This window comes from Myotis davidii, unplaced genomic scaffold, assembly GCF_000327345.1.
Source record: "Myotis davidii unplaced genomic scaffold, ASM32734v1 scaffold46, whole genome shotgun sequence".
Lineage (NCBI taxonomy): Eukaryota > Metazoa > Chordata > Mammalia > Chiroptera > Vespertilionidae > Myotis > Myotis davidii.
The window spans coordinates 5,583,987-5,586,512 of record NW_006383006.1 but is presented as its reverse complement, the minus strand read 5'-3'; positions in this window follow the sequence as shown (position 1 = coordinate 5,586,512).

Below are 2,526 nucleotides of genomic sequence, written 5' to 3'. Positions count from 1 at the left end.
GCCGCTTCCTACCTTTGGTCTCCTCCCACCCTCCAGCTGCCTTCCTCCTCTTCCTCCTCCACCGCCTCCTCCTCCTCCTCCTAATCTTCCTTTTCTTCTCCTCCTCCTCCATTCCTACAAATCCTGCAATTCCCCTGACCCTGCCTCCTGCCTCCTCCTTGCCTCTGGCTCACAGTGAGCTCCTCTGTAGCCTCCCCAGCCCCACCCTCACTTGGAAGTACAGTCAGCTTGCAGTTCCTAGCATGGCAAAACCTCTAGTCACTCCACAAGGGTTCCTGGGTGATGGAAGGGAGAAGATGAGATTGAGATAATTCTGCTTCTTTGTTACAGATAAAATAAAATGAGGCCCAGGGAGTGGGAGTCATATCTCAACTCAAGGAATGGAGACAAATGAATCTAGCTTCCTCCCTTTTGTCTGCTCAGTACTCTGGTTTCAGAGCTAGGAACTGTCACTGCTGTCGCCTCCCAGCCCTCCAGCACCATCCCCTGCTAGGGCCCCAAAATCTTGAGTCCTCTACAGCAGGGGGCAGAGAGGAGGGAGAAGAGGAGTGTCGATTTGGGGTGAGATTGGCACTGATTCTAACATTGTTCGTTTGGCTTTCCACAGGAGCACTGCCATGACGGTGGGCATGGCCATGACCCTGGCCCTGGGCACTGCCTGGAGGGGAGCCACCCCAAGGGTCCTGTGGGCCATCCCCTGGTCCACATCACTGAGCAAGCAGAACAAAGGCACAGAATGGGAAGCCTGAGTGGGTTGCCCTGCTGACCTGACATGGAGCCTGAACCAGAGTCTTTTCTTCCTGAGAACAGCCTCCTAAAGGCTATGTTTTATTCCTTTTTGACACTCTCCTGAAGATATTTTTTCCATTGATTTTTAGAGAGAGTGGAAGTGGGGAGGGAGGGAGGGAGACAAAAACATTGATGTGGAGAGAAACATCGATCAGTTGCCTCCCATACATGCCCCAACAGGGGATTGAACCTGGGTATGTGCCCTGACTGGGAATCAAACCCATGGCCCTTTGGTGCCCGGGATGACGCTCCAACCAACTGAGCCACACAGGCCTGGGCACCATGTTTTACTCTTAAAAGAGCCTGTCTTCCTTCACATCCAACCTGTCACTCAGGGGTCCAGCAGTCTCCGAGTTCCCTAGTTGTGAGAATGAGGTACCCAGCCAGGCATTCTTAGAACCTTGGCTCAGTGGTCCCCATAGCATCTGGTGCTATAAGGCCACCTCTCCTTTCACTTTTGCTTCCTCCCATCAGAGGGCCTCAAATGTGGCCTATCACATACACCCTGACCTGGTGGGCCTTCCAACGTTCCATCTTGCTTCACTTTATAGATCAGAAACCTTTAATGGATCCCTATTGTCCAGACATATTTCTCACCAGTCCCTGAACATACATTGAACTTTCCAGCCTCCTTAACTTTGCACAGTTCCTCACTGCCACCACCATCCCTGCCCTATCCCCAGGTCAGTAATTCCTTGCTTCCAAGCCACCTGAAGCTCCACCATCAATGGAGCTTTCCCTAAAGCCCATGAGGAAAAGAGAAGTCCTCTCTCTGCACACTGCCTCCTTCTCTGTAGATTATATCAACTATCACACGGGCCTGACCACATCCTACCCAGTTAGTACCAATTTATGGGCTAGCCTTTTATCTCTCCAACCAAACTAAGGTACCCAGGGCAGGCCTACCACTTCTACACATCTAGATTTCCCCACCCCCGCCCCTTACTGACCTATGCCTTGTACAGAATGGCATTTGCACACAGCTTTGGGATAGCTACACTCCAAATACTTCTGGGTTCGAACTCTCGCCCCAGCCCCATTCTTCAACCAAGGCACCTCCCTGCACACACATCCAGCCTGCTTGCTGTGAAACCCTTTCTGCTTATGCAAACCCTACATCTGGGACCCTCTCCACTCGCCAACTCCCAGACTCCTTACATTGCCCCTATCTATTCTAGTGCTGCCACAGCCCACTAGCCAGGCCTAGCCACAGCCCATCACACCTCCCCTCCCTCACAGTCATTCCCAGACGGGAAAGGCAGCAAGTGAGTGGGTACTGGGTACTTCCCAGGCTCAAGTAGGATCATTATCAGAAAAGGAACCAGGGTTCTCTTAAGTGTCTTTCTTCCCCCTCCCCATTGCACTCCACGCAATAACAGAATTGGGGCTCCGTGTCTGATGGGCGCAGACTCAGGTCCAGGTCCAGATGAACGTACAGGAAGACCCAACTTGAGCAGATGCCTAGCCCCACTGGGGAGGAAAGGGGGTGGCTGATCGGAGCCGAGAGAAATGTGGGCCTTCACCCCTCAGTGCCCTGTGCCGAGCTCCCTCTTTCCGACTGGTAAAGTCTGCATTTCAAGTTGCGAGGCTCTGCACACTGTGACCGGGTCGCGCTTCCTGGTTCCTTGCGGGGAGACCGATGCCCCTGAGGAAAGGCCGGTGTTCAGACCACAGCCAGAGAGCCGGACTCCTAACAGCGGCTCTCAGACTTCGCCTGGTTAAGGGGCCCACACCGCC